This window comes from Electrophorus electricus, chromosome 3 (assembly GCF_013358815.1).
Source record: "Electrophorus electricus isolate fEleEle1 chromosome 3, fEleEle1.pri, whole genome shotgun sequence".
Taxonomy (NCBI): Eukaryota; Metazoa; Chordata; class Actinopteri; order Gymnotiformes; family Gymnotidae; genus Electrophorus; species Electrophorus electricus.
Genome location: NC_049537.1, coordinates 17,015,367 through 17,034,936, shown reverse-complemented (window position 1 = coordinate 17,034,936; position 19,570 = coordinate 17,015,367). Strand labels below are relative to the sequence as shown.

Here is a 19,570-nt window from a genome sequence, read left to right as displayed (position 1 = left end):
TAGTAGCTGTGGCTTCAATAAGTTTATGATCAGAGATACCAACTAGCGATCCAGTATCAGAAGCAATATCTAAACCAGAAGAGCAGATTAAATCTGATGTGTGACAATGAGAGTGGGTAGGAAAATCAACATGTTGAGCCAGAGAAAAATAGTCAAGCATAGATAGGAATTCAACTGAAAATGAACAATTAGTGTCAACATTGATATTAAAGTCCCCTAGCACAACCATCGCTGAACACATTGCACTGGCCAGAGTGAGAACCTCAATGAATTCTGAAAGAATGTCTGAAGATGTACTGGGTGGTCGGTAGATTAACAAAAACAGTACTGGTAAGTACTGGTTAGCTTCAACACCAAATATTCAAATGAGGATACCTCATGAAAGGTACAGGCAGAGACATTAAGCAGCCAGACCACCACCTTTTCCCTGGGTTCTGGGTTTAGCCAAATAATTATGGCCACTGGGTGTTAGTAAATTGAGATGCAAGTAGTCTTCAGGTTGCTGCCAAGTCTCAGTAAGAAAGAATAAGTAAAATTTGTTTTACACAATGAGATCGTGGCATATGGAGGCTTTATTCGTGAGGGAGTGACAGTTCAGCAATGCAAAGTTAAGTTTATTAGTCGTAGAGTTTTCCCCAAGGGGGGCTGGGAAAGGATGCGAGGGAGAGGGCGAAGAACATTAAAGTTAATTCTGTGGTTTGTTGGTGTCATCCATTTTTCCAGAAAACAGGAATAGCAGAGTCAGATGAATGGGAAGTAGAGAACAGAGGCCTGTAGGAGCGATGAATATAATGGGGGCGGCGAACAGTGCCAAGTGACTGGCATAGCATGTAGGTGGAAGAGTCCAGGCGATAGCAGGAACAGAAGCTGCGAAGTTGTAATGGTGTGTATTGGAGCAGCATAGCCTAGTAGTGAGGTAGGTAGGCCAGCCACAAACACTCCAAGGCAAAAAAAAAAAAAAAGATGCTGCATACAACCAGAAAAGATCATGGCAGGTCTTTATTGACAGAGAACCAGTCTGCATTGGTAGAAAAAAAGCTGTGGCCAGTGTGACTTGGACCTATTAACCATGCTACGTTAGCCATCCTGCTATACCAATCAACAACCAGCCCAGGAACAGCAAGGACACACATTGCAACCAATGTGTGGTTAAAAACTCACCCAGTAAAGAAGCAACAAAAGTGAAATTTAGTAGGGAGAGAGCTCGCAGCAGGAAGGCAGGTAAGGTTGAGATACACCCACACAGAACATAAACCAAAAAAAAATGTTAAAAAATCAAATTATGATCCGTGAAAGAAAAACATAGCAGCAAAAAGCAAATTTTACATACAGAAGTACAATAAGCATTGAGATCCTGGCCTACTCTCTTGCTTAAAATAAGGGCTATTTCACAATCTGACAAAGGTTTAGGATAATTGGGTATATTTTGCAACACAGCTTCATAAATGAGCTTGTATTAGCATGAAGAGTCAAGTTTTGCCTAAACAATGATTTGAAGGTTTTTTTTCTGAGACACTTTGTTAAAAGCACATTGAAAATGCTTGGAGCATTTTTGAGGAATGCTTGTGAAAACTGCAAAGGCATAGTCACATGGGTGGCAGAGCGTGGCAGCTGCCACACAAAAAATCCTTGTCCCTCCAGTTGCCACCCCAAATCAAATTGTAAAATTAAATTATATAAATAAATAAAAATGAACTAATCCTTACATTTCAGTTACATTTATCATCATTTCATTTGTCATGTCATATTTTAGACATTTCTCAAAGCAGAGTTAAGAACAACAAAACCAAAAAAAAAAAAGATCTGTGTTTTAAACTAATGTGTTCGTTCCTCTGACTGGCTCAGCAAGAATTATAACATAATGCACTGTGACTATAGTACCCTGATTTTGCATACGCTTGGTATGTTTATGCTCGGTCTGCTGGGTAGTGTAATGTGATGTGAGGCACTTGGGCGGTATGACAGTACCTCCCTCTAAAGAGTCTGGGATGGCCAAGGCACGTGGATGACCACGATGATCCCTTGCCTGCATGGCGGACTCCGGTCCAGTATGAGAATCCTCCACAGGAAGGTGGCAAGGGCAACCCCACAGATGAGGAGCAGGCTTGTCCGAGAATCTTGTGTGGAAGTCCGAAAGGAGGCCAGGATCCAGTACATTACAGCAAGGGACCCAGCTTTGTTCTTCAGGGCCAAATCCCTCCCAGTGCACCAGGTATTGTACTGAACCACCCCTTCTCCTGGAGTCCAGAATGTGGTGCACTGCGTATACCGGAGTGCTGTCATATTTAATAGGCTGAGGCGGGGTATCATCTAGAGAAACCTCTTCCAAAGGACCTGAAATAACAGGCTTGAGAAGAGACACATGAAAGGACCTTGAGATACGGAAGTATGAAGGCAGATTGAGTTGGTATGTGACCTCGTTGATGCAATCCAAAACCAGGCAGTAATTCCAAAAAAGAAGAGCAATCCAAAACCAGAAGAGCAATCCAAAACCAGGCAGTAATTCCAAAAAAGGGGCAGACAAAAATCAGCAAAGAGAAATAGAAAATCAGGATACGGTACACAGGAAGATAATCAAAGAAAATTATGCTCTGTATGCTTAGAGAATCTAGAGGTAATACTTTGCAATGTTTAAGAGCTTGAGACAGGCTTATATACAAAATCCTCTGAACAAACATTCAGTATTCCGGTGACAAATATCTGATTGAATGTCCTTGATTGGCCGAGTCGTTGGCCGGGTGACGAACAGTCTGCTGGGTAGTGTAGTGTGATAGGGGTTTGGGTGGTATGACAGTATGAAAGTAATCTTCATACTTCTTGATTTTAAGACCTCTGAGCAAATCTGTACTCAGTTCAACACCCACTGGCTAAAGCTTCATGATTTTTGGCTTGGGAACACATTCTCCAGCAATTTATAATAAGGTCGTGCTCTATCAGATTGCAGCAAGCCCTAAATAATACAGGCTGGCCTATATGGGAACATCTGTTGTTTGAAGGAGCTATAATCTTAGTTAGGTGCCTCTGCAGCATGCTGACTATGGAATGCAATAGAACCTTTCTTCCTGGGGGGCTTAAGGATCTTAAACATTATGAAATGGTGGATGAGAAAATTTAAAATAATAACTACATATCTAATGTTTTAAGTCAGTTTTATCCAAAACCAAATTATGGACTAAGTAAAAAAGCTTTTCATCAAAAGTCCTGGCTTTTGCCTTATTCAGAGTTATAGCTGAATTACAGTACTTCATTTAGATTTTGTTTACTTGCTCCAGTATGTTTATTTGCATATCTTAAACCAAGAAAATAATTCTGATATCTCTGGTGCTGAAAAAAATGAACATTCAATATCATGATTTGGTGGTTTGGTGGAAAAGCGTTGGCAAGAATCATTTGAACGTACTATATTTATGGAACTCTCTACAAGTGTGTGTAGGTGTGGGTGAGATTGCAATGTGACTGGCTAAACACACATAACATACGACAGCAATGCTGAGGTCACCATAGGCAACACCACATTAATGCAGTACTGTATTGATCTATTGAATTTTAATTGCTCAATGTCTTCATCAAAGGGTGTTATGGTAGCAAAGCAAAAGAGAAGTGTGTCATATAAAAAGCTCCACAGCAACAGCCTATCATATTCAAGATGCTGTTCTTAATTGCTTTGTAGATCCTTGTTGACCAATAATGCAATAATGTTTAATTCTAATTCAATGGAGAGTAAAATCTGTGAATTATCCTTAGTTATATGTGACCTCTCTCCACCTCCCTCTTGCAGTTGGTTAGTGCTTACTCCACCCTCTTGCCACCTCCCTGGCTATTTATCATTGGTTGTTGTTCCTGCCCGTCTCAATCACTTTGCTTTCCTCCCCTTGTTCAGGAATGATGTATGAGCTACAGAGACTTTCATCTATCTGCTGGGCAGTTCCATTTATCGCAGTGGCTGAAAAATAGATAGTGTATGAAGTGTAATTTCGTGCTGCAGTGAGGCCCCTGTCCCTCTGGATGTGTTGAGGGACTTTGATTAAATCCTTCTTATAGGAAATCAATACATTCTTCATTAGGCCCCTCTTTCTAGCAACCTGCACTCTTTCCCTCATACATATCAGGCCCATGCACAGAGAAAGAGGTGGGGAAACAGGGGAAAGAGAAGAGGAGTAACTTGAATGCTTAGCGAGACATTGTAAAGGTAGGGATGTTGAAGAAAGATGAACAAAAGCAGGGACACAGAGAAATCAGTACAAGGGGATCACTCAAGGGGAAAATAAGAAAGATAGATATTAGAAGACAGATAGGAGAAAAAATAAGAAAAGAGATTTTGAGGAATATTTAATGATATGGAAGACTAAGAGGGAGAGGTAGAAAATTAGTAAAAGGGCAGCACAGCGGGTGAGAGCACAAAACGACATAGAACGTAAATGTGTTATTAACAGGGAGAGAGTGATGTCACCTCTGAGTGTCACCTGACTCCATCTGTTCCCGTCCCGTTCTTCTTCACTCGAATGGATTAAAACGAATCAGAAAAGACCAACAGTCAGTCTCCCCTAGTCGCTAAATGCCTGTCAGACACATGCTGTACCACTAGCCACAAGAGGGAGAAACATACAATGAGAGAGGCAGATAGAGAAGCATGGGTTAATGACTAGCAACTCACCAGTGCAAACAAAAGAGGAAGAATGGAGAAGCTGGACACAAGAGACAGATAGGAAGCAAAAGAATGAAAACAGATGATAGGAAATGAGAAATTTTAATGATGTGGAAGAGAAAATTAGTAAAAAGGGATGACAATATGTTAGAGAAGGGAACACACATAGAACCTAATCCTCTAAAGTGGGTAAACTAACTACCTGATGAATGGATCCAACTAATGAATGAAAAATACAGGATTTGAGCACGCAATATGTCCAGCTTTGGCACGGTCATATTCCAGTAGTTTTGCAGAATGGCCATTTGTGTCTGAGTTTCTATTTTCATAACAAATACACTACTAAATTATATGCAGAATTCTGACTGTGCTTCTGTTTGTAGCAATGAATAGCAAGAGAGATGGCAATGTCACAAATGATCAGTGCCAGTGGCTCTTCAGCTCTTCAGCCAAATGCCTGAATTAAATCACCTGTTTGGACAGAACTAATATCTACTGGCAATTTTAATTTGAGAAGAGAAACTCCCCAAAGGGCTAATTTTGTGGTACTGGGGTCACCACACTTCTTCCATGGCAACTCTGGAGTCATAGTTAGATTTAGAATGGTTTTATTGCTTTAACAAGATAGTATGATATAATTTACAATAAATTTTGTTTTGCAGTAGCTCATACTAACACAGGTACATTCAAATAGTAAACTAAAACAGAATGGAAATAACTTCAACCAGCCAATCAGCACAGCAAAGGATTTGTCTCACTGATATGTAGTTCTAATGTCACAGCACACAGCCCTAGCCCACATGATACAGCCCTGCCACATGCTATTGTTGTGGTTGTCATTGTGTCTATTTGACTTTCCCCCTTGTTTACATTTCCTTTATTTGTAGCCATGCAGCCTTGTTAGATTGATACGTTTCACCTGTCTATAGTTAAGCACCTTGTTAGTAAATGTATTTAAACCGCGTTGTATGCTTCTCCCTTTGTCGTCACAATGTCTGGACTGTTGGTCATGGCAGTCTATTTGTAGTGAGTGCACGTCAATTGTTGTTTTACGTTCCTTTTATTAAAGGTCTTTCTGTTCTGGGACTCACGCCTGTGTCTCATCCTTCTTTCCCCAGGGCTTGTGCCACCTAACCGATATCTAGTTAGCCTAAAACTATGCAATCATTCTAAAAAACAAGACAAATGTACTCATAACTCAATTTTTAATTGACAATATAAAATTGCGACTTTGATAAGTTACAAAATGTGAGGGCCTAATGTGTAATTTAACAGCTTGTTATGAATCTCACAATAAGGGATTTCCCCTAATCTTCACTCTCATCTGCACTTTAATTCTCAGATATTAGTGTTGTAAAATGACTACCAGAAACATGTAAATTTGGCAGTTGCCCCTATCCAGAGTGAATTCCATATATACAATCTGAACCACAATTATTGGCACTCCTACTCAAGATGAGTGAAAAGAGTTCACCTTTTGGTGAATTAGCCGAATCTTACACTGAAAACATAAGAGAAATCCAAGAATCCCTCATCAAGAAATTATTTGTAACAAAACCACATATGCCACAATTATTGGCACCCCTAGAAATTTTTAGAAACAAAATGTTTTGCTTTTTGGAAGCAAAAAATTTAAATGATTTGCATTTATCTTTTCTTGTTTTCATCTACATTTTTACATGATATTTACATCTGGATTTATATTTTTGGCATTCAGCAGATGTTCTTATCCAGGGCAACTTACAAAGATGCTGTGTCATTTACTCATAGAATGCATACTAGCCAGTAGGTTAGAGTTCAAGATACAGCTGAACTAGAAAACAGCTGAAATGGAGAAATCAATGCTGATACCCACAGAAGAAGTGCAAAAATAAGCATAAGCTCTATATCAAACAATGATAACTAATAACAGACAATCCCAAACAATAAGTACTAGAGTTTCAGTTATTCAGCATAAATGCAGGATTAATGGTCATTTAAATATTCAACAAATAGATAAGTCTTCAGTCTGTGTGTGAAGACTGCAAGGGTCTTTATTCCACCATCTAGGAGCCAAGACAGAGACTAGAGTCTTGATGCATGTCTTCCATGAGACTTCAGGTAAGGGGTTTCAAGCCGAGCCATACTTGACGTTCGAAGTACTTGAGGTATGGATCGGGCTTCGACCATTATCCTCATTTAGAGAGGGGCTGGTCCATTTTTGGCTTTGTAGGCAAGCAAAAGGATTTTAAATCTGATGCAGACAGCTACTGTAAGCCAGTGAAGGGAAAACAGCAATGGAGTGACATGCGTGAACTTCATAAGATTGAACATTAGTCATGCTTCTGCATTCTGGATCAGTTTCAGAGGTCTGATAGCCCATAGGGGAAGGCCAGGAAGTAGCAATTTGCAGTAGTGTAGCTTTGAGAAGACAAGTATCTGCACAAGCACCTTGATAGCTTCCTGTGAGAGAAAGGACCAAATCCTTCATATATTATAAAGGAAAAATCTGCAAGACTGGGTCAGGTTTGAGAATGACAACTGGCTGTCCAATGTTATGCCAAGGTTACGAGCAGCTTCAGATGATTATACCATGGAGTTCTCAAAAGAAACTTGGATTGGCAGTTCATGGGATTTACAGAAGCTTGGTTTTGCTGGGGTTGAGCTTCAAGTGGTGGGCTGTTATCCATGAAGCAATATCAGTCAAGCAAGCTGAGATATTACTGGAAACTTGTGTCAGAAAATGGGAAGGAAAGAATTAATTGGGTGTCATCAGCAGTAGTACGAGAAGCCATGAGAAGTTATTATATCATCAAGAGAGTGAGTATACAAAGAAAAGAGAAGAGGCCTAGTACTGAGGTCTGGTAGACAGTCTACATAGATTTCCATGTTACCTGTTAGGACCAGCCTTCCAGATAGGATTGGAACCATTTCCATGCAGAGCTAGTCTCACAGATACTGGAGAGAACAGAGAGGAAGATGTGGCTTACTGTGTCAATGGCTACCAAAAGGTCCATAACAATGAAGAGAGAACAGTTTGGCAGCTTTAGCAGCATGACGTTTCACCATCACTGCTATGAGGACTGATCGGTTGAATATGGTGGTTTGTAGCCAGAATGATTCAGATTGTGGAGCTGGTTCTGTGTGAGGAAAAAAGATCATTGATTGTAGACTGCTCGTTCAAGAACTTCTGAGAGGAAAGAGAGAAGTGATACCGGTCTGTAATTGCTCATGTTGGCGCTGACAAATCTGGCCTTCTTAAGGATTGGTACCACCAGGGTGGTACCAGAGAATAAGGAGTTGTTGATGGCAGAGATGGATGGAAGCAGAAGCAATTGTTTGGAACAGAGTAGAAGGAATGGGATTCAGCAGGCATGTAGTTGGATTGCTGGAAGTCAGGAGTTGAAGGATTTTGTGTTGAAGGAGAGAAGAGAAAAAAAGCCACAAAATTGGATGTAGATGTATGAACACTGGTGGAAAGAGTGGGAACAGAGGAAAATGACTGGTAGATTGCTGCAACCTTCTCCTAAAAGAAGCTTTCTGTCAATGGGGAATTGTCTCAAGAGGATGTCATGCTCATCAGTGTAGTTGTTTAGGGAACCTGGAGGGTGGTAAATTAGTGGGGAAAGACACTATAAATAGTGTGAAATTTGAAAGAAGAGACTGAAAGAGCAGAGAAGGAAATTGGGGTGAAATGCCACTTTTGAGACAACAGTAAACCTATGCTGTTACCTCTGCCAATACACCATGGTGAATAAAAAGGCAGAGGACAGGGCAGTCAGAATCATGGAGTTCTCATGGGTGATCTAAATTTCCTGTCAGGAAGTGTAGGGAGTGGAGGGATGCTAGGATTGAAATTAAATCAGCTTTCAGGACATCCTAAGAATTCACATAAGAATCTCATGTCTATGCCCATTTACAAACACCCCTGCTTTCAAATACAGCAACTGTCTGAGAAGAACTCAGAAAGAAAGAAAAAGCCAGTGCTGAGGTACAGGATGCAGCAGTTACTGCTGTTGTGTAGCTCTAATTATATTTGCAGTTTACAATTATATTTAAAATGTAATATAGTCCCTGCTAGAGACCAAACCAAATAATAAAACATCAAAAATGGACAAAAGTCCAAATGTTGACTAAAAACTGATTAGACATGATCCAATTTTACAGTGGTCATCACATTTCCAATAGAGTATAGAAAGGCACAAAGCAAGACATTGTTGCATTTTTTGTGGTGGGGTGTATTCTGTATTAATTTAATGATGTTTAAGAGACAAGATTTACTCATATAGACACTAGGCCAAAAGAGACAAAGGTAAGTTTCTTTACAAACTTCCGTATTTACAATAAATAATTAGGCAAAAATAAATAAATAAATAAGTAAGTAATATATATATATATATATATATATATATATATATATAATAAGAGACCACTACAAAATTATCAGTTTCTCTAGTTTTACAATTGATGGGTATGCATTTAACCAGGCTGAGCAGTTTTGTTTTATTCTATAAATTACTGGCAACATTTCTTCCAAATTCCAAATAAAAATATTGCATTTTAGAGCATGTTTTTTTTAATGAAAATGACTAATGGTCAAAACAGTTACAGAAATTTCAGACCACAAATGCAAAGAAAACAAGCTCATATTCACAATGACACAGTATTAATATTTCAAATAGGGTGTGTCAAGAAATAAATATTTGGTGGAATAACCCTGATTTTTAATTACAGCTTTCATGCGTCTTGGCATGGTTTCCGCCAGTCTTTCATATTGCTGTTCGGTAACTTTACGCCACTCCTGGCACAGAAATTCCAGGAGCTCGGCTTTGTTTGATGGCTTGTGACCATCCATCTTCCTCTTGATCACATTCCAGAGGTTTTCATTGGGGTTCAGGTCTGGAGATCGGGTAGCCATGATTGGGTCTTGATCTGGTGGTCCCTCATCCACAGTTTGACCTGGCTGTGTGACATGGAGCATTGTCCTATTTAAAAAAACAATCATCAATCTTCAGAGTTGGGGAACATTGTCAGAGCAGAAGGAAGCTTTCCTCCAGCAGTTTTGTAAGTGGCTTGATTCATGTGTCCTTCACAAAGACAAATCTGCCTCATTCCAATCTTGCACCAAAATTTCATAGTGGATGCGAGACACTCTGGCGTGTAGGCCTCTCCAGGTCTCCGTCTAACCATTACACAACCAGGTGTTGGACAAAGCTAAAAATTGCGCTAATCAGAGAAGATGACCATACTCCATTCCTCTACGGTCTAATCCTTATAGTCTTTTGCAAACTTCAGTCTGGCACTTCTTTGCATCTAAATGATGAAGGCTTTTTTTCTAGCTTTGCACAACTTCAGCCTTGTCTCCAGAAGCCTGTTTCGAACCATCCTCGCTGTGCAATTCACTCCAGCTGCTGCATGCCATTCTTTTTGTAGTTCACTTGACATCATCTTATGGTGATAAGTGACATTCGAATGAGGTGGTGATCATCACGGTGGGTAGAGTCGTTTTTGAACTCTGCCAGTTTGTAGCTGTTGTTGTTGCATGCGTTTGCTGCTTGACCTTGTTCTTATGAACTGTAATTTTTGAAATTTTCAAGATAGAAGCAACCTGATGCTCACTGTATCCCTCTGCCAGTAAAGCTACAATTGAACCCTTCTTTTCCTCATTAAGAACCTTACTTTTCAAGTCTTTGGGCATGGTCTGTTGCTGTATTTTGACAATACTTACTTTTTGGGTAGTCCTAGCACTGCTTTTCCCATCCAACTAGTTCTATAAGGAGAGAATATTGATGACAGCAGCAGTGGTTTTTATACTGTTGCTCATTACAGTAGGATTTTGTTAAGGTGATCACCTATTCAGCATCTCATTAAGTAGAACGAGGTGTGTCTGTGAAGGAATTCAACAAACACTTGAATGGAATGGCTGCTCTACATGTGGAGATGCTGATTTAAGAAAAAATTGGAGTGGTGGTCTCTTATTTTATTTCTAGAGCTGTAGATACACACAAACAAGCTATTTTGCAAAACAAAAGATCATTGGTGAGATTCGAACAACTCAAAGTAATCAACAAACATAAAACCAAATTGAAACAGACAAACAATGAAAATTAAAAGTTGCAGCCCTTTCTATTTCTGATATAAGGCCATAAGGCATTGGTCTACAATACATCCATACATACAGAGTGCAATACAAAGCAAAAATTTGTCACTGTCACGGGACGCTCCCCCCCCACGAGTCACATGGTACAGCCTGCCGCGTGCAGGGGGTGGTTCATCTTGTGTGTGGCCACGCCTTTTGTGATTACGCACACTGGCATGGGGTTTAACGTTGTTATGTCTATTTAAATCTTTGCTGGTGTGTGTATGGTGTTGGTCATTGTTAGTCTGCTGTTATGTTAAGCGCGTATGTAGTCCTTGTTAAGTGTTATTGTGTAGTGTGTTGTGTTAATTATGGAAGTCATGTATTTTGTTAATATTGTGTATGAGTGCCACCAGTGTTGTTTGTGTCTTTCGTTAATAAATGTTTCACCTTATCGAGGGAGTCTATGCGTCCTGCTCCACGCCCATCGGCACTTGGGCCAGCAGATTCGTTACAGTCACTCAATTATTTCTCTCTGCCTGGCTGAGCCCTGCTATTTAAAAAAAAAAAATTGGATTTCAAACAATAAAATATTTATAGCATTCAGAACTGAAGCTATAATGCTGATAGATGGCCAAGAAAAATTACAAAAGCATAACTGCTAAGACAGTAGGTTGAATTGGTTGCAAAGTGATATACACTCATTTAGCTAGTCTGGGAATCATTCCTGTAAATACAGAAGTCATTTGTATTTTCAATTAATCTTAATAATCAGAGCAAATCAAGAGTCAGATTAATATACAGAGCTGGAATGAGTCAGTCATGACATGCAGGGATAGCAGCAAAATATTGAAATAATTTAAATAATTATGGGGGTCCAAAATTAATGATAAAACACATCAAGTCTGGCCTTAAAGTTCACCATGAAACATTTAAACATATTTAACATTTTAACATAATGTCATATTAACACTTGTCAGCACTCCTCTTCAGGTATTTGATTTTTAAAATATTTTTGGTATTTTATAATTTTCTTATCAATTTACTGTATAGTTAGTTAACCTGCACATATAACTAATTGTAGGTGTGTCATCATAAATAATAGGTTGGATTGCTCAGGCCTACTTTACAAATGCAAAGATCTTGCTCCTTTAATTCAATCAACACTATGAAAACAAACAAACAAAACAAACAAGAACATTGTAATCATATTCTTGCTCCTTTAATTCAATCAACATTACAAAAACAAACAAACAAAACGAACAAACAAGAACATTGTAATCATATTCTGCAAAGTGATAACCAATTAACAAAAAGACTACTCAGGGAAGATGCTCCTCTTTTTAATTAAAACTGTACCAACTTGAGACATTCATGCAAAATCCACAATGTCCTATCTATGTAGACCTTCAAGAGGTGTCTGTTTATGAAAGACTCATTTTATAGGTTATTTGAAGGTAAGCTTCTGTCACACAAAATGGGACTGAAGGTTTTTCTTGCATTAGCAAGTGATATTTTCTCTTCTACAAATGTAATCACACAATTTTGGTGAGTCATAGCATGAAACTTTATTATTGACTTACATAACTAATAGCATTGTTCTCTAATTATTGGCCATTTATCAACAGTTAGGTAAAGCCATAACCATGCAACACTGGGGGTAATCAATGCATAATGTCTTTAAAAATGTAAAATTCTACACAGCAGCAAATATAAGCAAATGTCCTGATACATTTTATCACTTTATCAGCAGTCTGTTCGGATAAAATACAAGAATGCAAAAGCATGACGTAGAAGATTCAGTCCATCTTGGGAGGTGGTCCCTTGGGAGGGAGAAGCCAGAACAGCAATCACTAGCAAGACAAGCATATTGAATTTCTGAGCCAGCCATCTCTGGCCACTCACCACTTACAAAAACCAAACCGTGTATCAAATCTTGGAGTCTTGGGGGAAAAAATTAATACCAACTTGAGATAAACTTACACTCACTCTCAAATGGCACCTTGAAGACCCAGACCTTTAGGATACCTCATCCTTCTGCAGTTATCATTATTTTAGGACCCAATTAATTAGGCCTAATAGAGATCTTCAGATAACCATACACAAGGCATTGGAAAAAGGAATGGGAATAACAATAGTGAGAAAGAAAGAGACAGATAAAAAGAGAGGAAAGGTCAGGAGAAATGGGGTAGATACAGACCTGATAAAATATGGTTAAAAGGGCTGAGAAAGAAATATGGTGTATACTAGTTACAAAAAAATGATGATTTGTATTTTTACTTTAGTTAAAATAAATGTAATCAAGTCACTTCCATCCCATATTCATAACTCATAACAGAAGAGTAGTAATAAAGTTATTAGATGTAATAAATACATTATTTCAATTGTAGCAGGAAATTGATATGTTAATATGATAGTCACTTCCATGTTGCTGGGGGCTTCTTTAAAAAAAAAAAAAAAAAAAAAAAAGGTTGTTTTAGTAGCTTTGAAAGTAACTTTGAAACTAGCAATCCAGCAAGCTTGCAAAACTCTTGTTTTTCTCCTCCCAATTTTCTGATTCTAAGCTCTGGTGTCACTGCTTCTTTTGGAAAATATTTAAAAATCACACCAAATATATGGCAGTCCATCCTATGAACACACACACACACACACACGTTTAGAACAAGCCTAGATCTCATATTATCAGTTACAATACAAATAGTGAGACAACAGTCTTACAATCACTGGACAGATGGTTGGATTAGTTATTATAAGACATTTGGATACTGGAATTAATATAGGGACATATGCTTAATCACTGTAGGCACAAAAGACTAAATGGACTAAATTCTCATCACATTAGAATAATGGGCCAGATTTTCATGAGGCTATGTTCAATGTCTTATGTAGAGTGCAAAGTCATAAGGGTGTGTCCAAAAGAGGTGCTATTGTCATGCAGTCAAAAATCATTTAGTACTGTCTGAAAATTTTTGGTTAGCGGTTGGTAACTATGTCCATTTGTTTCCATACAGTGTCAATTTGTCAAGGTGACTTGTACTGGCAGCACTGATTTAATTAAACAACAACATGCATCTCATTAGAAAACTCTAGAAAAAATTAGAAAAATTTGAACATTTTGAGGCCAGCCAGGATCTGGTGAAGTTCTCATGCATGTCCCTTGTGGGAAACATGTTGCATCATAACATAACAGTCTGTTTGTGACACTATGCTGTAAGGGGAAGGGAAAGAATATGAGAAAAGTGAACAGTGAGCAGCAAGTTAGAAGAACCCAAACTCAGCTGACGGATTTGTGCAGGGTCTGCATTAAGAAGGAGGTGGAGAAAATTATAGTGGATCCACCCAATTCCCTTTACCGTCTCCTCCTTACAGTCTGTGCAGCTTCCATCAGGTGATGGAGGATGCCAGGGGCTATAAAGAATATTTACAAGTCATTCATACCAAAAACATTGGAGATCATGATTTCTAAACTGTGGGAATGATTCAGTATTTGGATGGTTGTGTGTTTTATACAGTCTGTTGTAAGTCTTGTTAATTGTTTTGAAATGTTTTAATGCCATGAGCAACCAAAGACACATTTCTGCATTGTGGACAAAAACAGCAATTAATCAATTACTTAAATCTCCTATTTCTTTGCATGAACCTTCTCAGAATTTGCAACGCTCAAGTCATGAAATTACCAAAATGCCCCTTGTGCTGGCACTATAGATGTGTACTAATGGCACTATAGATGTGTACAAATGGAAGTGCTAATAATCAGAAGCTCTTCTCTCTGTCTTTGTTCTCTTGATACAAGAACCCTACTGAATGTCACCAATTTTCTTTACTGTATAAAAATAAAATTTCATGGTAGTTGAAAATTATTTATTCCTGTCCACAAGTGACACTCCCAAATCCATTCATGCATTTCAGCTATAACCTGAAGATGTTCATGAATAGCATCTTGAGGCAGTTCAGCTAAAAAGGGTGTGGCCGGCCCATCCATCAGAACTGTTTATGGTTCAGCAGTTGGCCAGTTCCATGCTGACACTAACAGTGTCTGGAGCCCTGATGAGACCACCGGGAACTCTGAGACATCCATCACTCTGACAGACAAAGGATGCCCACCGCCCCTGAGGGTAAGAACACACAACTTGTACTGGCAGCAGATTTATTGCCCTCATAAATACTCAGCTAATAGATAACTCATAAACAGCCAATCAGAGGCACTGGACTCCACCCACATGGAGCTCACAACACCTGTAATATTCTGCATATTTTAACACATTATACACTGTTTCAACAGCCAGGTTGCACATTTACAGGTGAAATGAACTGCATGAATGTACAAATTAGTTTTACAAATTTAGTTGTCCACCCTCAGCCATAACTCCCAAGACTGCACATACCTTTGCCCTGCCTCTTCCTCCTACTGATTACTTTTACCCATTCCTTGTGTGTTTTCACATTCCCTGTAATTTACCTTATTTAATTTGTTCATCTTTCTGTTGATGAAGTCTTACACGGCTTAGCTGTGTTTGAGTCCCAGCTGTTTTGCCACACTTTGTATATTATCGTGTGCCAATCTGGTTTTGACCCTTTGCCTGTTCCTTGTTTCTGCCCTACATTCCCAGTATGCCCTGTATGTAGACCACTCTACCTAGCCTATTGTTGCTTTTATTTTTTTTGCCTCGGCTTTTGGATTTGTTTGTCTTTCTCTGTATCAAACTTGTGTCCTTATCTTTGAGAGAGCCAGGTTGCTCATTTACAGGTGAAATGACTTTTTTTTTTCCACATTTAATGCATGGCAGATTATTTTTTTAAATGCACTCACTGTGTTTTAATGTGTGTTACTATTGCTGTGGAAAATATAGGTGAATGCTAAATCACACATCCTTCCTCCAAAATAAATGTTTTTAAAAAACAACACTTTTACATTAAATCACTTTCACAATGTCACGTCCACAGACCCGAGCGTTCCCCATTTCCCAGGCATCCTAGTTACTTCCGGGTTTACGTCAGTCTCTGTGGTTACCTCTCTCCGCCCCTTAGTCCCAGATGTTTTGAGTTTGTCCCTAATTGTAGCGTTATAAAAACCCCGTCCCTACGTATCTTGTTTGTTGGTCATTGTCTTAGAGTGTCTTTCATGGTTTCTGGTCAGTTCTCATTTGTTCTCTCTGTTTGGTTACCCTTGCTGCATGTTGCTTTCCTTGTTTAGTTCTGTATCTTCGTCGTCAATATTGTTTGTTCAACTTACGTAGCCCGGTTCTGTGTTGTTCCCGTTTGTCTGTCTTTATGCTCACAGTTATGTTTTATTATTGTTGTTCTCCGTTAGTCTTTCCTTAATGTTTTATTCCCTTGTTGCCCATTTCTCACCATCACCCTGTTATCGTATTTTTCTGTTAGCCTGTTTGTTCTTCATTCTATTCTGTTCTATTAGTTTGTCAGTTATTAAATTTATTATTTATTTATCTTATTCAATCAGTTTGGTTCGTTATGGTGTCGTCACTTCGCACGTGTGTTCGCTCTCCACCTCCTCCCGCGTTACAAACGACCAAATCTTTAAAACTGTCGAGTCTAAAATATGTGTAACTAACTTCCTTAAATCTAACAACATACGTGCTCTCACAGTAGCATCTATCATGGTTTTTAATGCACTGGATATTTGTTACAGAGCCTGACACGTTTGTCACATTTTCACAGATTCCATTGATTGAATCTATTTCCTTAACTCAGACACTGAATCACTCTTTATGGATTAATTAGCATTCCTTTATGTCCACAGCTAGAGTGCCTATGAAGCACTGTTTTATTTCCACCTATAACTTCTGCAACTATAATGAAGAACAAACTTTTAAAAGAACAAATTGTAATGGAATTTGCAAAGAACAGCTCTAAAGTCACCACAACCAATAGATATTTGGTTGTAAAAATGAAATTTATGATCTGTTTGATGGAAACATACCACAGAAGGAAAACATGGAAGAGCTTCAGTGCAGGATTAACATGAGGCTGCACTTTAAAGCCAGATGACTATGAAAGACAGGTCAGCCTGAAACTGTTCTGTGGACATAATGGAGAGAAGGCCTTCAAATATTAGAATTTACACAGAAATGTTTTGCAAATACTTCCAATCAATACTTGCTTGAAGTACGTTTTAAAAGTGTTTTAAAATCTGTCAAAATGAACTATAACTGCATGTGTTGAAATGTCCATAATACAAACCTTTGGACTGCAATGTTAAAAGAAAAAAAAACTGTCTCACTTTGTCCACTTTTAGTGAATATACAGTATTGTGCAACAACTGTGAAATTCTATATGTAATATCCAGTTTTAATATCAACTAGAGTGAGCAGAGAGAATCATAATGAAGTCACAATCACTTTCACAAAATTTACCTTTTCTCACATACAAACAAAATTATGGATTTATGACCTTTTTAATGCTAACCTGTCAATAGTGTTAAACCCATGTGAATATGGACTGCAGAGGCTCATAGCTTGGCCCATGTGACCCTTGACTTCTAGGAATTACTCCTGCTTAAGCAAAGCTGTTTTATAGTGACTAAATGGGCCATGATCATGTTTCTTACCCTTATTTCAGTATATCCCTCTTTGGCTCAAAAAAGAAGAACATTAAAGATTATCACAGTAATCAAAGAGTGAAATCTCAACAGCTTTTGGTGAAGGCAGCAGTGAGGTAGTTTGGGCATTCAGCCACTGAGCTTAGCTGCTCGCTTCAGCTTGTTATAATGGGTGAATGTAACCCTTTAATTCTCTCCGCTATCTGTCTAAACCAGGGACAAAACAATACTTGCAAGGCTTTGATTTTACTGGGTTTTTTTTGTTTCCTTCCAGTAGTTGTGGACTTAATTGGATGTTCATGCTTGATTTCAGGCTTTCTGGGGTTATTTAGTAAACTGTAATATCAGTTTGTTAAAAGTTACCACAGTGCTGGATACATAGGCTATTATGTGGGTGTAGACCATCACGTAACTTTGGTGGGCAAACAGAAAAGAGTTCATTACTTATTAATATAAACTATACAGAGCTATCCCTGACCTCCCTGGAGCTCCAGGTAAAATTGTGCATGAGTTTCATTTAATGTATTTGAATGTATGAACTCATGTGATGTGATTATATTTTCCATGCTACAATTTACAATCACATTTGCCTCTTGATGTTTATCAAACATAGTAAATGTGTTTCACTCTCACATTTGATATACAAAATGTACAGAACACAGCCCTGGAAGTGGCTTGACAAGCAAGCAAGACACAGACAGACAGATGCACTGTGACCAGTTAGGTTAGTGAGACAGACTAAAGAGAGAGAGCTTGATTTGCAAGCCAGCAAATGAACTTAATGTTACTGTTATTTGCTCACATCAAACTTGGAGATGAGAGAACAAGTTTATCTTGTGCAGTTCACTCTCATTATGTTCTTTTTACTTCAGGTCATGAACAGAGGATAGTTCTACTCAATCATCTCACCAAAATTGTAAACATAAACACCTAATTGATATGAGGTGGAGGCAGGGCCCCTGTGTAATTTGTGGGGACTTACACAACTTATGTTGTGAGCATATGTACTCAACCGACTCTGAAAATACACACACACACACAGATACATAACAGAGGACAACCTCTAATTTAGCATTGATGTCCAAGCAATAGATGGAAAGCAACAGAAATCTGGTATTCTCTGTCTTTGTTTATAAATGTACATTATATTCATATTTTAAGCAAACTTGACTCAACACAGCTTGTGGAAAGTGTAGCTAAGCATGAGTAGAATTATGTTTGATTTTAGCCACACCATACCATCAGATAAACCATTTGAAATACATTTTTAACAAGGACTAGAGAAGAAAATTAACAGGTTGGCTTAAATCATTAAAATATGAAGCCCATAATGAAGGCTATAATGATTTCTCTCAACATAAGCTGCTGTTACTGTTTTGCATATTCACTGAGATCAGAATTTTTCCTCTACATTATTCTTCCTATCACTGTGCAACGCACATTTACATGTGCAAACCATTGTTTTGTTTCATCGATAACTTGCATTTATTTTCTTTACCTTTTTGGGTCTTCTCATCCTGTCTGTTTCATTCTCCTTCGATGTTCTGTCATCTACTTCTCCCACCCCTTTTTTCCCTCCAAAACTGTCAAACAGACTATTTTTTCAGTTACATAAGTTACATTATTCTGACACACACTGATGAAATGAGGTAGGGGAATAAGAGAGATATGCTGATAGTACAAAAATCAGTTCTCAAAACGTAAGACCAGTTTTAATTTAGATACATGCGCTTTTTGTCATCTTAGCCACTGATCATTATTCAAAGTGTATGTGATGATATTATTAATTTAATATCATGCAAAAATACCACTGAATTTTCTTTCAAATAAAATATATAATTTAGTACTAAACATTTAACAATAAAATCTAATTGAAATTACTAGATTACTATGTTTATTACATGTATTTTTGTTCACAAATGTTCATATTTGCCTATTGGGGACAAAAATAAACAGAAAGTGGTTGAAATTGTTTTTGAGATTTAGAGAGTGAGATGAATGAAACCAATTGGAACCACAGCTGGCCTAGTTAGTATTCAGTTGAGGCTGAAGGTTTTGCTCTGGTGTTTATAGTGTTCTGCTGACAGTAAAGGTCAGACCACAATGGGCCAGCAATCTGTTAAGCTCTCTCAACATGCTTCTCACCCACCCACCTAGATGATGCACAATGAATTTAGACTACCTGCATGCATGCACACAGCCATGCACACAATCTATTAAAGTCATCAATTCTTGTTGATGTTATTGAAAGTTAATTAGACTTGAAGTTTGTTTTTTTTTTATGTAAAAATAGCTCAAATATTTCATT

General features: G+C 38.2%; 1 protein-coding gene across 2 annotated transcripts in view; it reads right to left on the bottom strand.

The window, feature by feature from the left end:
- Positions 1–19,570, bottom strand: part of raly (RALY heterogeneous nuclear ribonucleoprotein) — a 64,550-nt gene that overhangs the window by 30,540 nt on the left and 14,440 nt on the right. Inside the window, exon 1 of one of the 2 annotated variants that reach the window (XM_027010752.2) lies at positions 1,969–2,048. The exons of the other annotated variant lie outside the window; for it this stretch is intronic. The gene's annotated coding sequence lies outside the window, so the exon portion shown is untranslated. Of the gene's footprint in view, positions 1–1,968; positions 2,049–19,570 lie in introns of those variants that run through there. 2 annotated transcript variants of the gene reach the window in all.